This window comes from Dendrobium catenatum, unplaced genomic scaffold (assembly GCF_001605985.2).
Source record: "Dendrobium catenatum unplaced genomic scaffold, ASM160598v2 fragScaff_scaffold_763, whole genome shotgun sequence".
In the NCBI taxonomy this organism is placed as follows: domain Eukaryota; kingdom Viridiplantae; phylum Streptophyta; class Magnoliopsida; order Asparagales; family Orchidaceae; genus Dendrobium; species Dendrobium catenatum.
In genome coordinates, this window is record NW_021319225.1 from 829,687 (window position 1) to 852,127 (window position 22,441).

General features: G+C 34.6%; 2 long non-coding RNA genes across 2 annotated transcripts in view; both read left to right on the forward strand.

Moving 5' to 3' along the window:
• The first annotated feature begins 4,165 nt into the window (after positions 1-4,165).
• Positions 4,166-9,909, forward strand: LOC114580114. Its single transcript, XR_003701391.1, has 2 exons — positions 4,166-8,722; positions 9,460-9,909. It is a non-coding gene; the product is annotated as an uncharacterized LOC114580114 (long non-coding RNA).
• Positions 9,910-13,907: 3,998 nt separating this feature from the next.
• Positions 13,908-22,441, forward strand: part of LOC114580117 — a 12,492-nt gene continuing 3,958 nt past the window's right edge. The window contains exon 1 of the long non-coding RNA XR_003701394.1: positions 13,908-17,341. This is a non-coding gene — a long non-coding RNA (uncharacterized LOC114580117). The remainder of the gene's footprint in view (positions 17,342-22,441) is intronic.

Below are 22,441 nucleotides of genomic sequence, written 5' to 3' on the forward strand. Positions count from 1 at the left end.
GTATTCTATAAATTTAATTCGTAGCAGAGGGAAATAGTTTGAAAAAGTTCTCAAGTTCTATATTTCGTGCAGTATTAGAAAATACCTAATGCATTTTTTGATAATAACATACGCCTCTCTCTCTCTCTCTCTATCTCTCTCTCCATCTATCTGTATATGTCATGAAAAAAGTGGTCAGTTTCTTGTTTGCAAACTATATTATGCAGAATTTTTTTGTTAATTCTTTTAAAATTACAAATGGTTGTCTCGATTCTAATTTTGAGGTATGCTGATGCATCTCACAATTAATTGGTTTGGTTCCATTAGATGGAGGCCTTCCAATGATGACCGGTTAGGAAAGTTGAGGTATTAAATTTGACTTATATTAAGAAAGGTAGAGGTAGATCTAAAAAGGCTTGTTTAGAAAATATTAGAAATGATCTTTCTTTATTAGGTTTAAAGGAGAATTTAACTTTTAACATGACAAAATGACAAAAAAAAAATCATGTAGCCGTCTCTATGTAGTGGCACAAAGGCTTGATATTGTTGTTGCTGATGCATCTCACAATCTCTTGCCATGAAAAGAAAAAAATGAAATTGCATAATTGCATTGGTGGGGTTTAAGATTTTTGATTTTTTATATGAAAATCTTTATCTGTTGTCTCAGTCTCGGGCAACCGCAGTTGACATTACAGTAGAAAGTCAAGCATAGCGAAGCTTCTCTAATGGTTCTATGTCATGGATTCATTGTCATCATCTGGGCCTTCTTTTCTTTTTGGTTCATGATTCTTTTGGTTGAGTTTGTTTTGGTAGAATTAGCGAAAAAGATATATTGTTTGCCTAATTTAAACTTGGTAAAAAAGCTGTTCCAAACAAAGCCTTATTCACATTCCTGCTGTAAAAATTCAAGGGCCCTGTCTCCAATCTAATTTTAATGCGAGTTGGTGAAATCAGTCTCTTGCTGCGAAAAGGGAAAAAAATCATTGAAGAGAAACATATGATTTTTAGATAGAAATATGAGTAGCTTTCTCTACCCCCTTTTAATTGTAATGAAAAGTTCTGATGTGGCCTAGTTTAGTACTGTTACATTTTATCTACCTTCAATACACAACTCTCCTTGGCCTATTGGTTGAGAGCTTAGGCTTCCAACTAAGATACCACAAAAGTGTTTCCAATTTTGAAGTGAGGCCACACATCCATTGGACGAAGCTCTAAAGCATGGCAGAAACTTTCAAGCGCTATATATCATGAATGGGTGGCGCCATGGTTGGGTGAGGAGAGCCACTAGGAGCAAGCTTTGGGCATTGATAGCGGTTGGAAAGGGTATTGATCATATCTGGATTGAAATTGGAGTAGGACTGGAACAATACCAATGTAGGTCTATATTTGTCCAGTGGAGCGTTGGTAAGTACTTCCATTAGCAATTTGGTTTACCTGAAAATGTTTTTTTTTTTTTTAATGTTCCTTGTTAACCTGGATAGTTGAAATCCCATATCTGATGGAGTACAAGCTAATTTTACCAACCTCAAAAGAGGGAATTTTTCGTTTTGCTTTTTTGGCCGTTTGGCTGGATTTAGCTATGGCCTAAATCACGCATCCAAACAGCCCCTAAGTGTTGATGCCGTGATGCATTTACCATTCGAATCTTCCTTGGTTGAGTTGTCATATCTTTAATTGAGAATGATGAGGTATTAAAGATGACCTGATATCTTCTTGTAACAGATGCTTCCCCAATTTTTTTTTAATTAGGGCTTGAGCTTAGAGCATTATATATATATCCATATCCATAATCTATTGATGTGTTATACTTCTCTGCGATTGGTTGTCTATTTGCACTGTCTCTGCACAGTCTTCCTATAGACGTAGGTTTGCTAGGGTTTTCTTTACCTCTTCTCAAACTGTTCGGTGGTCGTGGCTGTTCGACATCGACGGCTTCGCCTGAAAGTTAGAGTTTTGAACGAGTCGCTAAATGACTTCTTTGCCTCCTTACACGACGTTCCCTCCTGTCGAATCCACAGTTTGCGCATCTTCTCTCTATTTCGTCGTTGCTGTTCGGCTTCGTTGCTTCGCGTGAAGCAGGGTTTTTGCACTATTCGCTTCTTCGGCTCGTTCGTTGCTGTTTGACTTCGCTCGATGACGACGTTCCCTTCCTGTCGGATCGAAAGTCTCGATATTTTAATTGGAAGGAACTACTGGGAGCTCGCTCTCTGTAAAGGAAACTACCTTTATACCTTTCGTCCGCTACTTCGGCGAAATTTCAGGATTTATTAAATCCCGGATTTACGGTCCAATGAGGGAGACGGAGGATTTATTCCTCCGGGAGATTTAGCGGTTGTTTGCAGGATTTGGCAAAAATCCTGCTCAAAATCAGCATAAATGCTGTTAAAGCCTTTATCCAAACAGCCCTAGGGATTAACCACTATCCACGCATGAATATCGATATGTTTGCTATATTTCTGATCTGGAATCTTTGGATGTCATGCAGCTTATGAGGCAGCAGCAGCTGGCATTATAATGTGGAATTATACGTAGCTATCAGCATACAGCTTTCTACTTGCCTTATTTAATGGATTCTGCTGTAATCTGACCCTATCTTTATTCTTTGTCTCCCATTATTCTTGTTTACTTTTGGAATTTAGTCAGTTCTTTTGTGTTCTTGATGTTTCATAATGTGCAGGGTAGGATGCATTATTCTCTTTGAAGTTCCATTGAAATTACCGTTCTGAGTAGTTGCAGATGGATATTTATAGTGGATCAATAGATGAGATTGTTGTGAAAGAAGCATCAAACATGACTTGTTGGGTTGTTGCACCAAGTTCTTTTTTTTTGGCTTGTCTATTTTGTTGAGTGTTGCTGCGGTGATGCATTGCCTATTTGAATGTTTCATGGTTGAGTTCTCATATCTTTAATTAAGAATGATGAGGCATCAAAGATGATCTAATATCCACAAGCAACAGATGCTTCCATTGTTTATATTAGGTTGAGCTGTGAAGACAGCATGAAAGCTTTTTTCTCTTTTTCTAAGATGGATTGCAGTGTTTTCTTTGGATATCTCCTTATTGAATCACCATGCAACAAACTTGGTAATTCAAGAGGATCTGAATCCTCTCTCTCTCTCTCTGTGTGTGTGTGTCTATATATATATATATATATATATACTTGCAATCAAATAGCCCTTGAAAAAAATATGCGGACAAGAGGAGAAATATTTTTATGATTGATGGCTGATTTTTAAAGTTGTGTTTTGTTTTACTCAGCGATGTTATCATGTAGATTTCTATTGGAAGATCAAGGTCTCTTGCAAGATCAAGGGCATGTTGGGAGTGTTTTCAATGGACTGCTGATATCGACTCCCTTGATCATGCATTGTTTATCGAGTATTTTAGTATCTTAGTGATTTCAAAATTTGGCGATCTTGGGCTTGTTGGATTCTTGTCGTTGAGCCGGTCGATTTTGACACATTTGGGAATCGTTTGGTCATTCAATTTCTTGTTTAAACCTCCAAATGGCCTTTGGTCTTTGATTTGGACCCATTTGAGCTCGGATTGGATCAAATTTGGTGTCTTTGGGTTCGTCTTTTTGAGACATTTAGTTCGACTATATATATCTACGTTGCTCCGATACACCTATTTATGAAGGCGTGTTGTATCCGATACATGGATACTCCTCCGATACGCCCCTGATACGAGTCGGATATGGCTTTGCCGTATCCAATTAATGTACTATTTAATTTCAAAAGGACCCGCGTATTCGACACACGTGTCCGTCGAAAGACAAAAAAACAAAACGAAAAAAAGACGTGTCGTATTTACTTCTGCGACTGCGAGTGAGGTTCTCTTATCCAAAGTCTCTTGATGATATGGGAATATTAGAAATTGCTAATTTTTCACTTCATGAGCTTGAATTAGAAGCTATGATGTTTTTAAACTACCCACTGAAGAAGCTAATCATATCATTCCGTCTATTGAATAGTTGAAACTTCATGTGCTAGACAATTTATGTTTATGCATTTGTTGTTGTATTAGACATTTAATGCTTATTTTTATTTTGATATTATAAGCTACATGGCTACAAATGATGTTGCTTTCATTTTTATTTTTAAATTTCAAACATTATGCTTTGGTTGCTTTCTTAATTTTTATGTATGATTTATAAATTTTAATGTCGTATCCTCGCCGTACCCGTATCCTATATTTTTAAGAATTGACGTGTCTCGTATCTGTATCGTGTCGTATCTGTAATATATATATATATATAGTCATTTTCAAAGGTCAAAACTTACTTGTTGCTTGTATTTTCTCATTATTTTAATCATCTAGATATCTGTTGGTAGAACTGAGCTTGTGATTGCCAAAAAAGTGACTGATCTTCTGCGACCCAAGTTTCCAATTGCAATGGCAAACATAAAGGTTGGCTTGAAAATTCCCAAGCAACCGATGTTATGATTATCCCTACTTATGCTTCGGTATGGAGGGCCTTTAGATAGCTGAATATATATAGACAGACGTTTTTATATAAATGCTCAACATATCTTTATTGCAACGTAAGTGCACTACCTTCCCTTATGCATTACCTTACAAATTTAAGAGTCTCTGTTTCCGTTCCATTTCTTTTGCATGTTGGAAGATTTTTTCACAATCTGTACATATGAATGGGAAATTTAAATTGCACGGATGGAGGATTGTTTTTTCATTTTACAGATGGAAAACCATTCAGTTTCCTATCTCTGCCTTGAAATACAATTAAAATGCCCGAATCATATGGCGTTATCAAGATTAGTGGTATACCAACAACAACTTGATTGTGATTCTTGTTTTTGTTGGTAACAAGGATCTGTTGATCCTCTTGTTTTTTTTTATAATTCTTATGAATGTATTCTATAAATGCACTTCTTTTGAAGGAGATGTAGTTTGTGATAGTTCTGAAGTTTTCTATGTTTAATGCCATGTCAAAAGATGCCTAATGCTTTTGTTGAAAGTGACATGCTCCCCCTCACAAGGTGCTTATTGCATTTGTTGACAGTGACAGGGTTGCGGGGGTGCTATCTTTATGTTGTCTTCAAGGCAATTAGGTTTTGATGTGGAAGATAATTTTATTGCTCTTTATTTATCTAAGCATGTCAGTTTCACTTTCTATGTATTGGTGATTGTTTAATGTGTTATGTGGATTCAGTTCCTTTTAGAAAGGGTATCTTTTTAGCCTATGGTGACCTTAAAAGAGGGATTGCCTTGGGAGACCAGATCAGTGAAAACAGTGAGAGATGGAGAAGTTAATACATCATGGATCTTGGACTAATAGATCTGCCTATGAAGTCAGCTACTCAGTCGTATTGAATGCATATGCTCTCTCTTTCTCTAATATTGAATGGAGTTGCGTAGGGGGAAAAATAAGGCAGCATAGTAAAGCTTCTCTTTTTTTCCTATATCATGGATTCATTGTCATCATTTGAGCCTTCTTCTTTCTTCTTTCTTCTTCTTCTTGTTTTTTCTTTTGTGTTCATAATCCTTTTGGTTGAGTTTTTTTTGGAGGAATTAGCACTAAAGACATTGTTTTCCTAATTGACGCTTACTTTCCTTATTACCGTAAAAAATTAAAGGGCCCTTTTTCCAATCTAATTCTAGCGCGTGTTGTTGGAATCTGTCTCTTGCTGTTGTAAGGAAAAAAAAATCATTAAGGAGAAATATAAATATGATATGCTGATAGAAATACTATATTTAGCTTCATCTTCTCCAGGAAATACATTTATGAAGGCGTTATCATTTGTTGACAGTTATGATGATTAGTGCGATACTCATAACGGGTAATAGTGCTGTGATAATTTTTTAGGAGTTAAAAAAAAAAAACGTGGAAGATTATGATGATGATAATTGTTTAGAGTTTTGCTGGGTTGTGCAGTGCTTTTGTTGTGTATCTTTATGCTTTCTATGGTATAACATATATGGATGGTCGAATATGAGCTATTCATGAATAACAAAATTGTTTGACAGCTCTACATGACAAGGGATCTAAAGATCCGCTTGAAGGCAACTCCTTTACTATGGGAATGTCTTACACCGAGAATTACCTTGATCAGGCATTAATCTTTGATGGAACTCCTATTGGTTGCGTCATTTTCATCATGCAATAAAAGTAAGAAGGGCTAAATATTTGGAAGTTGCGAAGATTGGTACGACAAATATTACTTGTGTGCTGTGATTTTCTTCTTTGAGTAAAAAATTTGGAGGGCGATGATGATGATGGTGTAGAATTTAGCCTGAATGTTGGCTTGTTTCCTATGGTATGACTTTCTGGATTGCCTGGAGTTTCTCAGGCAACCTCAGTTGACATTACAATGGGAAGTCAAGTATAGCAAAGCTTCTCTAATATTTTTATGTTATGGATTCATTGTCATCATCTGAGCCTTCCTCTTTCCTTTTTGGTTCATTATTCTTTTGGTTAAGTTTGTTTTGGAGGAATTAGCAAAAAGAAATATTGTTTACCTAATTGAGACTTACTCCCCTCCTAAAAATTCAAGGGCCTTGTGTGCAATCTAATTTTAATGCGTTTTTTTGGAATAAGTGGCCCTTGCTGTGAAAAGGGAAAAAAATTTATTGAAGAGAAAGATACTTATGATTTTTATGTAGAAATACTATCAGTAATGTTATCTTCTTCATGAAATATAATTATGAAGGTCAGATCATTTGACAGATATGAAGATTAGTGCCCTACTTATAACGGGTAATAGTGTTCTGATTATTTATTTTAGGAGTAAAAAAAATTTTGCGGAGGATGGTAATGATGATAATGATTTAGAATTTAGATGGGTTGTGCAGTTCTTTTGTGGAGTATCTTTACGTTTCCTATGGTATGACATATCGATGGTCGAATAGGAGCTATTCATGAAAAATGATTTTTTTTGACAGTTATATATAACAGGGGATTTGAAGATCGATCCCCATGAATAAGTAACTCCTCTACTATGGGAATGTCTTAGTGGTAGTGGTGATGATGCTCAAGTATGCTTTCCTCTACGTATGCCAGTAACTTTCAAAATTCCCATATCCAAGCCGTGCTTTTACTATATACCAGATAACACATATTCTTTATGTATATGATTGACGACTAGCCTTAATCGAAAGTTCCCTCTTGTTATCGGGTGGAGTAATTAATTATAGGTGCTTGTGCCTATAGGAAACCAAAACTCAGATCATAAAGTCCTTGCGAAATGAGGCAAAATCTCTGGGTAGTGTCTTATCTACAAACTCATTTGTCTTCCCAAAATTTATCCCGGAACTTAATCCATTAAAAGCTCTTCGATCGAAGAAAACAGAGGGGAGGATGGAGCCGAATTTTTGGATCCAACAAATGTGATATTAATGCTTCTCAAAATTAGTTTGGATTCGTGCTGGCTAAGTCTTCTATTGAACTTAAATATTTGTTGATAGGTTTGATGGAGGAGTATAGAGAGTGTAAAGAGGATCTGCATATGATATTTATTTATTTAGAGTTAGCATATGATAAACTTTTAGTGATCTGGAGAGTTCTCGAAAAGAAAAGAGTTAATAGTGTTTATAAGTATTTCTATTTCAATTGGATTACATCAAGGATCAGCATTAAGCCCATATCTTTTTTCTTTAGTCATGGATCTTACTTGTTACTTGTATTTTCCTCAATAATGTTATCATCGAGATATCTGTTGGTAGAACTGTGCTGGTGATTGCCAACAAGTGACTGATCTTCTGCAATTCAAGTTTCCTTCTACTCTTTTTGCAATGGGGAACATCAAGGATGGCTTGAAAATTTTCTGGCAACCGATGTTATGATTATCCCTATTTATGCTTGAGGTTGGAGGGCTTTTAGAAAGCTGATTATTTATTTATTTATTTATTTGTGTGGGAATTCAATAGTCATATTGTTCTCTCAATCCGTCACTCCTGAAGCAGGATGCAGTTGCTATGGTAATTTAAGATGATATATATATATATGCTCAGCATATCTTACTTGCAATCGATGTGCACTTCCTTTCCTTATGCATTTCCTTTGAAATTAAATAGCCTCTGTCTTCATTTTATTTTTTATGTTAGAAAATTTTGTCACGATCTGTCCATATGAATGTAAAATTCTTGCTGCTCGGACATGGGATTATATTTTTCTCTTACAGATGGAAGACTTGTCGGGTCGTAGTTTGCTGTTATTATCTCTTTTATGAGTAATTTGTGAGGGCAACAATGGTGATGATTTTGAATTAGGGATCGACTGCACATGAGAGGGAATAAAATGTCCCTATGTTTTTTATGATATGGCATGTCTGGATGGCCTCCAGCTTCTATGGCAAGTACATCTTCCATTTGGATGGGAATTAAAGTGTAGAAAAGCTTCTCTACTTGTCTTTTGTCTTGGATTCATTGTCATCTAAGCCTTTTGTTTTTGTTTCTTCTTCTTCTACTTCTTATTCTTGCTAAAGTGTCGAGAAACATAGCTCATTCAGTTCTGCCTAGCTCCCTAATAAGCTATTCACTAATAAAATCCTCTCCAATTTCTGTTACTGTTACTGTTACAATATATCCATTATCAATTCTTGCTACTTAGGTTTGCCATGTTTCTCTGGCTATTAGATGATGGATTTCTTTTGGAGAGGCTGTGAAAATTATTGCTGATAATTTGGCCATGGTCAATTCTTCCTCTACTGTAGCAACGAGGCATCAAGGAATGGCATGGAACGCCTCTAGCAACGCGCTAGTAGTGCTATCAAAAACTTCCTACTGTACTGCTTCTTTTACCAATGTTGCTGCTACTATAAGAACCTACTTCTATTTAGTTGTTTAGCTGCATGTTCTAACCTTTTCTCAGATTCTTTGCAACAGTAGGATCTGGGGGCATTTGTTTGCAATATGCTTGCAATCACATTATTGGCTATGCTCATTATCGAGGCTGTGATGATTTTTATTCTCTAGGATTCTTTCTCTTTTATTAATATACGCATGTATATGTTGGAAAGCATGTACTTTTGCAATTATTGCTGTCAAGTGTTTGATTATCTCTTTTGTTCCTCCAAGGCTAGGTTTTTCTATTTTCTGAATGTGGGCTCTACTTGCTCTTTTTAATGAGGTGGTAAGCAATACGATTAGAGTTCTTATCTTGAAGCTTATTTCACTTTTATAGAAGTAAAACGGGCACACAAATTTTGTTGCATGTCAATTATTGGTGTATCCAACATTAGCTGGTTATGTAATTAAGGACTTATTTTGGATTTTATTGTATTTTCAGCTACCTCAGTTTTTATTTACGAAAAGGTTGGTGCCATGTTTATGTTGTATTCAAGGAAATTATGTTTTGATTTGGAAGATAATGCTACTCTCTTTATATATCTATGCATGCCAATTTCTCTTTTTATTTATTTGCGAGGCTTAACAAATGTTTTCAAAAGGAAACCGTTGCTGCTAAATATTTATTTTCAACGAATATATTTGAATGATTGATGAAAACTATTTGTCAATATAGTGATGAGCTTGATGATATCAAGAACATCCTTATCTGATTGATGTGGAACAATTTGACTTGTCTCTCTGGAGTGGCCCGAATGAAAACTTCATTCGCAGAGGTGATGACTATGGTGATGCTGCTTATGATGATGGTGGTCTCATGAGCCATAGTTAATGCTTGCCTGCCTCGCCACTAGGGGTGTAAATGAGTCGATCTAGAGCAACTTAAGTGCTGTCAAATGAGCAAAAATAGTGTTTAGATCTTGAACATTTCTTGCAAAACAAATAGTTGTTTACAGACAAAGCATATTTGTAAAGTTAAATGTACCAATTTAGTTTATGAATAGCGACAATGTGGTTTAAGAACTGCGAGTACTTTTGTTTCTGATTTCTAAATCTCATATCTTTTGTCCTTGCTTTGTAAAGTTTCTCATTAGAATCAATTGGAATTATTATCATTATTCTCTGATAATGTTCCGATACCCTATTATAATTTCTAAAAAATTCAAAAAGTAAAACGTCTTTCCATTTCTAGTATATTTTCTCACTTCTATATTTTCATTTAAAGGTCTTACAAATCTTTTTTTTTTAAATTTGATTTTTATTGTTTTGTATCAAAATCTTCTCATGTCTGCCTTTTTCCTTTGAAGTAGCTTGTGGATCTCATAACTGTGTACCCAATTTTTCTGAATCTTTTGTTTTGACAGCTTGGATTGGATAGTTTGCGGGCTGATCTTGTACGAGTTTGAACATTGTTTGCCACTCTAACAATGATCTTGTACGAGTTTGAACATTGTTTGCCAGTCTTTGTTAGAGGACTGATTTGCGCTGCATCCTTTTCCTCCAGAAATCTCTAAAGTTCGCATATTTTTTTTATGGCTTTATGGCATTATCTTTTATCGAGAAAAAACAAGGGTCTAATTAATTGGGGGTTGTTTCCTATTTTATATATTCGCTAATGACCCCTTTAGAAAGGGTATTTCTTAGCCTACGCTGGCTTTAAAGCAGAACAGCCTTGGGAGAAAAGAGCAGTTAAAACAGTGAGAAATAGAAAAGTTAAAACGTCATGGATCATGTACTTTTAGGTCTGCTTATAAATTTGCTACTTGGTTGAAGTTAATGCATATCCTCTCTCTTCTCTTATATTTTATTGGAGCTGCATAAGGGAAAAAAAAGACAGCATTTAGTGGTGGGAGTGAAAGAGGTATAGAGAAGGCAAATTATTATATATTTGAAATTTATAGTGGAATTAAGTGATATAGTGTCTTTCACATGACCTAATTGTGATTCTTGTTTTTGTTGGTATGAAGGAACTATTGATCCTCTTGTTTTCTTTATAATTTATATGAAGGTATTCTATAAATGCAATTCTTATCGGTGGGGGGTAGTTTGTGATAGTTCTGAAGTTCTATGTTTAATGCAATTATAGAAGATGCCTAATGAATTTTTTGATAATAACACGCTCCCTCACTTTCTCTTTCTCTTTTAGCATAGGCGGGATCTTATACTTATACTCTTCTCTCAACAAAGACATCAGAAGATCAGCGTCTTATGTGACCAAACCATCTAAGGCAACTTTCTCTAATATTATCTCCCATTAGAGTTACTCTAACCTTGTATATGCTCGTTTTACATTCTATCTCTAAGTGTAGAGCTACTCATCCACTTCAGGATCACCATTAAGCATTGATGGTCTCTGTGGCTCCCAAAATTTACGTCCTAGCCTCTCCGTGAGCCCCGCCCAAATTAAAAAAAAAATACTTAGGAGGGTAGACATCTTCTCAACAAATTAATGGACAATGAAAGGCTGCAGCCGCGCACTCATGACAGTACACCCAAGCAAATCCATACTGTGTATATTCAACTCCTCTCTCCACTTCCCTTCTTAAGCATCCATTATGGTACAAACCCTTGTCAGTTTTCATTTGATTTATTACAGACTTTTTTCATTTCATGTCTTCAATCCACCTTCTACCCTGACCATGCAATGCTTCAGCTGTAGAGAGAAAGAGAGAGTAATGGGGTAAAATATTGAAAGAGAGAGGGAGGAATGACTTTCCATTGTGAACGGATTGATGAAAAGAGATTTTGACGCAGAGTTGCAAGGCAAGACTTAGCCCTCAAGAGTTTGTTTTGGAGGAATTAGCGGAAAAGGAATATTGTTTACCTAATTGATGCTTACTCTCCTTCCGTAAAAATTCAAGGGCCCTTTCTACAATCTAATTTTAATGCATGTTGGTGGAATCAGTGTATCTTGCTGTGAAAAGGGATATAAATTCATTGAAGAGAGAGATACATATGATTTTTAGATAGAAATACTATCAGTGGCTTCATCTTCTCCATTAAATATAATTACGAAGGCCATATCATTTAGCAGTTATGAAGATTATTGCAATACTCGTAATGGGTAATAGTGTTATGATTATTTATTTTATAAAAAAAAATTGTGGGGAAGATTATGAAAGCTTAGATATTAACAATGAAATGCTACAGTAGTGCTTCTTTTGCTACATTTGTAATGATATGAGTTTGGGGGTTTCTTTCTCATTTTTTCTATTTTCTGATAATTATCTTAGGTCCTTCAACTTTAACCTAGTCTTGTTTGCTTTCGGAAGCTTATGTGATGAAGGTTGATACTCTCAGATCTCTCTATTTTGATGGTTATTTTTGAGGAATTTTATCACCAAAATTTTAATTTCACACCCCCTCATCATCTTTGGCAATGTATGTTTTAAAATGCATTCTGTTATATGAAGGATTTGTTGCCCACAAAATGAGGAATCTCTCTCTCTCTCTCTCTCTCTCTCTCTCTCTCTCAACTCTTAAGATATACATACAAGCTCTTGAGTTGCTTGCTAGTTTTGGAATATTTGTTCTCTCATTAGTGCCTGTGTTCTCTGCTTTATTTTTCTAGTAAGAATGCTGCCTTCTTAGATATTTTGAGCAGATTTGGAGTGCCATTTGAGGTTGTTTATCTGCGGCTTTATGCTTGAACTTTTACCCGCTGCCACATTATTCCTGTAAATGGGTTTGTCTGAGACTCTTCATTTAAAGATGTTCTTGTTCGGGGTTTTTTTTTAATTGTTTTTCTGGTTTCGTTATATTCTCAGTCATCTTTATTGCAGCTGTAAAAAATTTCCATTGTCAAGATTCCGAAAAATGCAGCTGTTTATAATTTTTAGTCTGTCTAATAGCAAACAATGTCCTCTTAAGAGCAGTCCTAATATTTTGTTTTACATGATGTTTATGGGAAAGAGTTTTTATTGGATGAGATTTAAATGGATATGTTGGTAGAGAGGTAGATGATTTTAAAAGCATTCATGATGGCCATGAGTTTGGAACGATAAATGAAGGTTGCAAGATCATGGTAGATTTTTGTTTAGCTTATGATTTTTTAATTGCTAATACCTTATTTAAGGAAAGGAATGAACATCTCATCACTTATAAAAATGGATATAGTACAAATCAGATTGACTATTTTCTTATAAGAAAATTAGATCGTTTATATTTCAAATATTGTAAAGTTATTCCGAGTGAAAATTTATGTACCCAACATCAATTATTAGTTTTGGACTTTAAGATAAAGTTTTAGAAAATAAAAAAAATAAAGTAAAACGATATTGTAGGATTAGATGGGGGCATTTAAAGAATATTAACAAAATATTTTTGAGAGTAAGATGTTAGATCTTAAGATTTTGTCTATGCAAGAGGAAGCTATTGTTATGTGGAAAAAAAGTTGCTAGTGATATTCAGAATATTGCAAAAGATGTGCTTGGAGTATCAAAGGGTAAAGCTCCTAATAAGAAAAATAGTTGGTGGTGGAATCCAAATGTGCAAGAAAAGATTAAAAATAAAAAGATTTGTTCTAAAAATTTGTTTAATTCTAAAAATTCTGATAATTGGGAACGATATAAAAAGGCTCGTAAGGAATCTAAGAAAGTAATATGCGATGCAAAGATCTTAGCTTTTAGTGATTTATATAATAGATTAGATACTACTTGATCGGGTCCATCATCCATTCCCCCACCATCCGCTTTAAGTGCTAGATGGTGAAATTTCTATTTTTAAATAAAAAATCTTTTCAAATTTCCAAACATCCAAATCTTCAAATTTCCAAAATTCCTAACCCAGTGCTGCTACTATATGTCAGATAATACGTATTCTATACGTATCTGATTGACGACTAGCCTTAATCGAAAGTTCTCTCTCATGATTGAGATGGGTAATTAACTATAGGGGCTTGAGCCTATAGGAAACCAGAACTCAGATCATAAAGTCCTCACAAAATGAGAGCGAAATCTCTGGGTAGTGTCTTATCTACAAACCCATCTGCCTTCCAAAATTTACCTCGGAACCTATCAGTTAAAACTCCCTCGCCGAATAAAAAGAAAAGCGCGGCGGGGAGGCCGGCGCCGAATTTTCGGAGCCCACAAAGTTGTTTAACTTGTTGATAATCTAATAGAGGTGTTGAAATGCTTAGGAGATGAAGAAATTTTTTGGCTTACTAATCTTTTTAATACTTTGCTGTATCTTGTGGAACTTATAACTGTGTACCCAACTTTTTTCTGAATCTTTATAATTGACAGCTTGTGTTTGATAGTATGGGTAAGGTTGAGCTGATCGTCTACGAGTTGGAACATTGCACCCCATTATTTATTAAAGGACTAATTTGTGCTGCATCTTTTGCATCAAGAAGTCACCAGAGTTTGCATATTATTTTTATGGTAACATTCTCTCTACACACACATGCACATACATTCAAATATAGCATGCGTATTTGGATATTTAAATGCATATATGTATGATATTCTACTTGCAATCAAATTTCTCTTAACTTGAAATTTTTTTGGATTTGTATGGACAATGAGGAGAAATATACAGATGCTGAGACATATTTTTACAATTAATGGTTGATAGTTATGGATGTCTTTTGTTTTCCTCAGTATTGTAATAATTTTGATTCTCTTGGAAGAATTCTGCGGGTGATCGCCAACAAGTGACTGATCTTTGGAAATCAGGTTTCTTATACTCATTTTTAGGGCTGCAAACAAACCGAGCCGAGCCGAGTATGTGAGTGTTCATGTTTGTGTTCATTTAATTTCAGCTTGTTCAAGTTTGGTTCATGTTTGTTCGAGATGTTTGGTTCATTTAAATTAATGAGTGTTCATGTTCGGTTCATGTTCAGTTCGTTTAGTGCTTATCGAGCTTTAAACAGACAAACATGAACGAGTTATAAACAAGCTTTACTTTCATATGTTCACTAACTTAACAAATGAGCTTTATCGAGCTTCCTAACAAACGATTACATCGAGCATGTTCGCGAACATATTTAACGAATTTTTTTAAACTATAAAAGAAACACGTTCATGAACATATATATGAACAAACACATTTATAATAAAAGCAATTGTCTATGTAACAAAGGCAATGATTTATAAGAAAATCCCATCTTCACAGAATTTTCCTAACAGCAGCATTAACAAAGGCAATGATTCATAAATAAATAGTCATATAAAGCTACAATTACTTAGACATCAAGTTAAGTAATATTTGATACCTGTATTTGTCTGAAAGAATGGAAAGGAGAAGCGTTCTAAATCAAATATTATTTATTTTTATCGAGCTTATTCACGAGTTCAAAATCGAACATGAATCGAGCTTTTATCGTGCTTCTTATTGAGCTCAATGTCGAGCTTGTTCACGAGCTTCAAATGATGTTGTTCGCGAACATAAATGAGCCGAACACATTAGTGTTCAAGTTTGTTTATTTAAGAATCGAATATTTAAAATATTGTTCAAGTTTGTTTGTTTAGTTAATTAAACGATCACAGACGAGCTTTAATTGAATCGAACAACGAGTAGCTCACCGAACGTTTGGTTCGCTTGCGGCCCTACTCATTTTGTAATGGCGAACATCAAGGATGGCCTGAAAATTCTCTGGCAACCAATGTTATGCCTATTTATGCTTGAGGTGAGAGGACCTTTAGAAAACTGCTAATTTATTTATTTTTTTGTTGGAATCTAGCAGTCATATTGTGCTCACTCTCTCTCTCTCTCTCTTTCATAAAGCATGGTGCAGTAACCCTATTAACTTGTTGAGTTTTTTTTTTTGTTACATAGATATTAGATTTTTTATGGAGAAGCCTAGAGAGTAAGGAGAATCTAAATATGTTATTTATTGATTTAGAGAAATCATATGATAAATTTTCAAGAGAAATGACCTGGAGAGTTCTAGAAAAGAAAGGTGTTTATAATGCTTATATTGAAGTCATTAAGGGTATATATACATGTGCTATTACTTGTGTTCAAATAAAAGGTGGTTTGATCAAGTTTTTCCTAGTTTAGTTGGATTACATCAAATATCAGCTTTAAGCCCGTATCTTTTTTCTTTTGTCATGGATGTTTTTTTAGACATTTTGCAAAGGATGTACCTTGGTAGGCTTTTGGTTGATGATTTTTTACTTGTTGATATGATTGGAGAGGGAGTTGAAAAACTTGAATTATGGAGGTGAACCTTAGAGTGTAAATGTTTTCATTTGACTAGATCTAAAACCAAATACATTGTGTGTAATTTAAGTAGTAATACATCTTGTTGTGGGATTGTGACTTTGAGTGATCAAGTCCTTAAAAAAAGTGCACATATTAGATATCTCAGGATAATCGTTCAAAGAGATGATTAAATATATGGGGATATTATTTGTAGAATTCAAATTGGATTGCTAAAGTGGAGGAATGCATTAGGGCTGTTGTGTGATAGAAAAGTATCCCTCAAGTTAAAAGTTAAAAGTACCAATTTAGTTTATGTATCAGCATCCTTGTAAAGTTAAAGTACCAATTTAGTTTATGAATAGCAGCAATTTACTTTATGAGCTACAAGTACTTTTGTGTCATTGAAAGTGGATTCCTAATTTTTTATTCTTCATTTCTTTTGTCCTTGCTTTATGGAGCTGGTCATTAAAATAATTGCAAAACTTATCTCCATGCATTCCATATTATTATTTCGGACAAATTAAATGGGTAAAATCTCTTGTCATTTCTTGTTTATTTTCTCGCATCTTTCTACATTTTTAGTTAAAGCCCTTACAAAACTTTTTTTTTTCCTTTGATTTTATTTTTTTTATACTAATTCTTCCCATGTTTGCGCGGGAATTAAATCTGCTATTGTAACAAGTCAAGTTTCTTTCCTTTGCAGTAGCTTGTGGATCTTATAACTGTGTACCCAACTTTTTCTGAATCTTTATTGTTGACAGATTGGGTTGGACAGTTTGGGTAAGGTTAAGCTGATCTTCAACGAGTTGGAACATTGCACCCCATTATTTATTTAAGGACTAATTTGTGCTGCATCTTTTGCCTCAAAAAGTCACAAGACTTTGCATATTATTTGTATGGGAACATTCTCTTTGATCAAGAAAAACCAATGGTCTAATTATAATGGCATTGTTTCCTATGTTATATATAAACTAGTGGCTCTTGGGGAGGTTTAGAGATTGCACGAGTTGCTTCTTCGGCTCCTTTGTTTCCGTTCGACTTCGCTCCATCGACGAATTTCCCTTCCTGAGGATTGGGCGTTACAACATTTTGATTAGAAGCAATGACGGTAGTTCACTCGCTGTGAAGTTAATTTTCTCCCTTTCGTGCGTTTCTTTGGTGAAATTTTATAAATCCTCCGAACTACAGGATTGAGTAAATCCGGGTTTTATGGCAAAAAGAAGGGAACAAAGGATTTGTTCCGCTGTGAAACCGTTTGGCAGGATTTTGCATAAATCCTGCATAAATCTTGTTGCCACACAGCCCCTAAGTGTTGATGCCGTGATGCATTGACTATTCGAGTCTTCCATAGTTGAGTTTTCATATCTTTAATTGAGAACTATGAGGCATTAAAGATGACCTGTTATCTGCAAGTAACAGATTCTTCCCTCCTTTTTTTGATTAAGGCTTGAATTGAGTGGACAGCGTGAAAGCTTTTTCTATGACTGGCTGCAGGTGGCGTCTTTGGATATCCCTTTATTGTTGCTCCATGCAACAGCATTGGGAATTCAGATGGATTTGAATACATCATAGAAAAAGCCACCCGCAGTCAAATTGCATGATATACTTCTTGCAATCAAATTGCCCTTAACTTGAAAAAGTATTGGATTGGTGTGGACAATGCGGAGAAATATTTGCATGGTGAGTCATATTTTTACAATTAATTGCTGATAGTTGTTGTCATTTGTTTTCCTCAGTTATGTAATCATTGAGATTTCTCTTGGAAGAATTTTTCTCGTAGGTGCAACAAGTGACTAATCTTTTGTAAATAAACTTTTGCATACTCATTTTGCATTGGCGAACATCGAGGATGGCCTAAAATATCTCAGGCAACTAGTGTTATGATTTTCCATATTTATTCTTAAGGTGAGGGGACTTTTAGAAAGCCGTTTATTTATTTTCTATTGGAATTTATTAGTCATATTGCCCTCTCTCTCTTTCTTTTTGTGAAGTACGGTCTATGTTGCATCGATACACCTATTTATGAAGGCATGTTGTATTCGATACACCATTATGCGGATACGCCTCCGATACGGCACCGATACATGTTGGATACGGCTTTGTCGTATCCAATTAAAATACTATTTAATTTCAAAAAGACGTGCATATTCGATAAACGTGTTCGTTGAAAAAAAAAAACTCGTATTTACTTTCGCGGCTGAGTCAGGTTTTCTCAGTTCCGAGATGAATTTGAGTCTCTTGATGATATGAGAATATTAGAAATTGCTAATTTTTCACTTGATGAGCCTAAATTAAATGCTATGGTATTTATTTAAGATGATGTAGAAATTCAAAGACAAACCACTGAAGAAGCTAATCATATAATTCTTTCTATTGAATAGTTGAAATTTCATGTGCTAGACAATTTATGTTTATACTTTTGTTGTTGTACTAGACATTTAATGCTTACTTTTTTTTTGATATTATAAGCTATAAGGCTACAAATGATATTACTTTTTTTTTTCTAATTTCAAATATTATGCTTTGATTGCTTTCTTAATTTTTATATATGATTTATAAATTATTATGCTGTATCTGCACCGTACCAGTAAGAATTGACATGTCCCGTGTCTGTATCGTGTCATATCCATGTCGCTGTATTTGTATCGTGTTATATCCATGTCGCTATATCTGTATCGTTGCAACATAGAGCACGGTGTAGTAACCATGGTAACTTGTTGAGTCTTTTTTTAATTTTCTATGTATATTTGAGAGGTTTGATGGAGAAGTATAGGGAGAGTATCGAGAATCTGCATATTATATTTATTGATTTAGAGAAGGCATATATGGTAAAGTTCCAAAAGAAATGCCCTGGAGAGTTTTATAGTTGAGAACAAGGATTTATGTTTTTGCTGGTAACAAGGAACTGTTGTTGGATCCTAATGTTTTCGCTGCAATTTCTATGATGGTATTCTATAAATTCAACTCATATGAGAGGGAAGTAGATTGTGATAGTTCTCAAGTTCTATGTTTAGTGCAGTGTTAGAAGACCCTAATGCATTTTTTGATTGTAACACCCCCCGCCCCCCCCCCATTAGTCATGTTGCCCTCTCTCTTTCTTTCTGTGAAGTACGGTCTATGTTGCATCGATACACCTATTTATGAAGGCATGTTGTATTCGATACACTGTTACGCGCATACGCCTCCGATACGGAACCGGAACTGATCTTCTACAATTCAAGTTTACTTCTACTCATTTTGCAATGGCGAACATCAAGGATGGCTTGAAAATTTTCAGGCAACCGATGTTATGATTATTCCTATTTATGCTTGAGTTTGGAGGGCTTTTAGGAAGCTGATTATTTATTTGTTAGTGTGGGAATTCAATAATCATATTGTACTCTTTCTCCTTCCCTGAAGCAGGATGCAGTTTCTATGGTGATTTGAGGTTATATGCATAAATAAATAAATTATATATATATATATATATATATATATATAAATGCTCAGCATATCTTACATGCAATCCATGTGCACTTCCTTTCCTTATGCATTACCTTAGAAATTAAATAGCCTCTATCTCCATTCTATTTCTCATTTTGGAAAATTGTCACAATACGCCCATATGAATGAAAAATTTATATTGCACGGATGGGGGATTATATTTTTCTTTTACAGATGGAAGACTTATCATGTTTAGTTTGCTGTGATTATCCATTCTATGAGTGAGTTGTGAGGGAAATAATGGTGATGATTTAGAATTTTAGCCTACGCTGACCTTAAAGCAGAACCGCCTTGGGAGAGCAATGCAGTTAGAACTTTGAGAGATGGAAAAGTTAAAATGTCATGAATCATGTATTATTATGTCTGCTTATAAAGCTTGCTAATCGGTTGAAGTTAATGCATATCCTATCTCTTCTCTTGTATTGATTGGAGCTGCGTAAGGGAAAAATATGGCAGCATTTAGAGATGGGTGGGAGTGAAAGAGGTATAGAGAAGGCAAATTAGCATATATTTGAAATTTATAGTGGGATTAAGAGAGATATAGTGTATTTCACATGACCTGATTGTGATTCTTATTTTTGTTGGTATCAAGCAATTGTTGATCCTCTTGTTTTCTTTATAATTTCTATGAAGGTATTCTAAAACTGCAATTCTTATCGGTGGGAAGTAGTCTGTGATAGTTTTGAAGTTCTATGTTTAATGCAATGTCAGAAGATGCCTATTGCATTTGTTGACAGTAACACGCTTCCTCACTTTCTTTCTCTCTTTTAGCATAGGTTGGATCTTATACTTCTACATCTTTCTACATCTTTGCAACTTTTAACTTTATTCCAGGTCATGCTGCTAGCATTAATTAACTATAGGGATTCACACCTATAGGAAACCTAAACTTTAATCATATGGTCCTCGTAAAATGAGGGCGAAATCTCTAGGTAGTATTTTATTTAAACCCAATTTGCTTTATGAAAATTTTCCTCGTGACTTAAAAGTTAAAAACTCTCATCGACGACCCAAAAAAGTTTAGAGGGAGGAAAAGAGGTAGAGGACAAATTATCATATATTTGACATTATGAGGGAGATTAAGAGAGATGATATGTCTTGGACATAGCCTGGTTGTGATACTTATTTTTGTTGGTAACAAAGGAACTGTTGTTGGATCCTAATGTTTTCATTGCAATTTCTATGAAGGTATTCTATAAATTCAATTCATGCCTCCGGGAAGTAGTTTATGATAGTTCTCAAGTTCTATGTTTAATACAATATCAGAAGACCCCTAATGCATTTGTCAACCTACATGGCCTGAATCCAAATTGATTTTTAGAAACGTTAGTATCACGTTCCAGAACTCTTTTCCATAGTTTTTAAAGTATAACACATTAACTTAATTCCTCTATAATTCGCACAATCTTTTGCATCACTTTTATTCTTAAAAATATGAATGAACACACTCATTCTCCCATCATTTGTCATTTTTTTAGTCTTCAAAATAATACTAAGAAGTTTAGTATGCGTAAAAATTCCTTTTTCTCGTAAGCATTTTCACACCTCTATTGGGATATCATCAAGTTTGATAGCTTTTGCACACTTCTTTTTTTTAAAGCCTCTCTAACTTTAATTTTACTAATATGTTGATAAAAATAAACATCTTTATTTTCGTTTAGAATTCTTCCTAAATCAGCCACCAAAACATGGATGGAGATTGGTGTGATCCAGGTGAGCCTTATGTGGATCTTCATGCTAGCCATGGGATTATTAAAAGGAAAGGGATGCCTGGGATGGCTGAGACGATATTTGACAATATATTTATACAATTAATGACTGATAGTTATATTCAAAACTCAAAGCTTGCATGTTTTCCTCAGTAATGTAATCATCATTATTTCTCTTGAATCTCTTGAAAGAATTGGGTTGGTGATTGCCAACAAGTGACTGATCTTCCGCTACCCAATTTTTTTGTACTCATTTTTTCAATGGTGAACATCAAGGATGGCTTGAAAATTATTGGGACAACCGATGTTGCATAATTTTAATGTATGATACATTAACTTAATTCTTTTATTATTCACACACTCGTGTGTATCATTTTTATTCTTAAAAGTAAAAATCAATGCTCCTCCACTCATCTGGCATCCTTTAGCCCTCAAAATAATATTAAGAAGTTTAATAAGCCAAAAAATTTCTTGTTGTTTTATGCCAAAATCTGTTCATGTGTGCGTGGGAATTAAATTTGAAATGAGAAGCAATATCTGAATGGTGAGGTATATTTCTACAATTAATGGCTGATAGTTATATTAAAAATTCGAAGCTTGCTTGTTAGTTAGTTGTATTTTGTTTTCCTCGATAATGTGATTGCCAACGACTGACTGATCTTCTACTACCTAGGTTTCTCATAATCATTTTTCAATGGTGAACATCAAGGATGGCCTGATAATTCTCAGGCAACCGGTGTTGTATAGTTTTAATGTATGATACTTTAATTTAATTCTATCATAATTCACACACTCTTGTGCATCATTTTTATTCTTAAAAGTAAGAGCCAATACTCATCTGACATCTTTTTAGTCTTCAAAATAATATTAAGAAGTTTAGTAAGCCAAAAAATTTCTTGATCTCCTAAGCATTTTCACATTTCTATATATGACAAATGACTGAAGTGTCATCTTTCGAAGACGACATATTTGACAACAACAACAACATCAAGCCTTTATCCCACTACGTGGGGTCGGCTACATGAATCCTTTTTCTCCATTGCGTCCTATTAAAAGCCAAATTCTCGTTTAAATCTAATAAAGAAAGGTCATTCCTAATATTTTCTAACCAAGTCTTTTTAGGTCTACCCCTACCTTTCTTAACACAAGTCAAATCTAATACCTCTACTCTCCTAACCGGGTCATCACAAGGCCGATGTTTTATGTGACCAAAACATCTAAGGCGACTCTCTTTAATCTTATCTTCTACTGGAGCTACTCCAACCTTTTCACGTATAAGCTCATTTCGTATCCTATCTCTAAGGGTAAAGCCACTCATCC